This window comes from Bison bison, unplaced genomic scaffold (genome assembly GCF_000754665.1).
Source record: "Bison bison bison isolate TAMUID 2011002044 unplaced genomic scaffold, Bison_UMD1.0 scf7180017612119, whole genome shotgun sequence".
NCBI lineage: Eukaryota > Metazoa > Chordata > Mammalia > Artiodactyla > Bovidae > Bison > Bison bison.
In genome coordinates, this window is record NW_011441364.1 from 1 (window position 1) to 1,131 (window position 1,131).

Here is a 1,131-nt window from a genome sequence, read left to right on the forward strand (position 1 = left end):
GGGCTTTTTATTGCAGTTAAAGCAGACTCTGACAGGATGGTCCCAGCCTCGCGAGGGGACAGCCCAGTGGTCGTAGGAATACTCGTCGTAGAAGCCCTGTCCGCAGGCCCGGCAGTGGTGCTTCAAGAGCTTGATGCTGAACTCCTTCCAGTAGCTGTGGCAGTGCAGGATTTTATGGTCCAGGACCCAGTACACCTGCTTGGCCGCATCCTTCACCAGACCTAGTGGTATGTCAGTGGCTGTCACCAAGGCTCCTAAAGTGTTCTGCACGGCCTCACCCACCTTCCAAGTGATCAGCGTCCCACCTTTGTCATCCCCCTGTGCCTCAGTAACATCTAACTGGGAATTCCTGGCTTCATAGCAGTTGTCACACACCCGCATGGGCGCAGGGTCCCAGCCCCGCTTGGGCACCGGCTGGGTCTTGGACGAACAGCCCTCACAGAAGCCCTCCCCACAGGCCCGGCAGTGATGCTTGGTGTCGTTATCTTTAAAGGATGTAGTACATTTGTTGCAGCTCAGGATCTGGGAGTTGGGCCTCCAGTAAGCAGGGGCAATCTGGTCTGTCAGCCAGGACGTCACAGCCTTGGTGGGCCCAGGGCTAAGCTCAGATACCGACTGAGCCATGAAGTTCATCCTGTCCAAGAGGCGCTGGGCAGCTTTGTTGTTGTCCTCAGAAATCCTTTGGTTCCAGGCCACACGTGCACAATCTCTGTCCGCTCCACCGTAGCCACAGGATCTTGGTTCCCAAACCAGTACTGCTAGCTACAATAGACCACGCCACAGTTGGGACATTCAGTCACCTACCCAGACCAGGCATATTTTGCAAGACCCATCCAGGGGGAGTCAGTGGAAGCAGCCATCTTGGGCACCACGCTGACTTCATTGCCTCTCTCGTAGCAGGCCTTTCAGGTGAAAACCTGGTTGTCATACTGGTGGGAATATCTGCAGCAGATCTTGGCTTCATGAGGTACCTCTTCTTTCCTGTGATTCATGCTGTTCTTAAATCCAGCCCCGCGGCTGAGACAGGGAGGAGCAGGTGAAGTACTCGTCTGGAAAAAAGGAGCTGTGCGCCATCTGGTCATTGGGGATCTCACCACTGAAGTGGTCACTCAGAGCCTTCAGGGCTTTGAA

At 55.1% G+C, this 1,131-nt stretch overlaps 1 pseudogene; it reads right to left on the bottom strand.

Moving 5' to 3' along the window:
* Positions 1–6: 6 nt before the first annotated feature.
* Positions 7–1,128, bottom strand: LOC104979911 (annotated as a pseudogene).
* Positions 1,129–1,131: the final 3 nt, after the last annotated feature.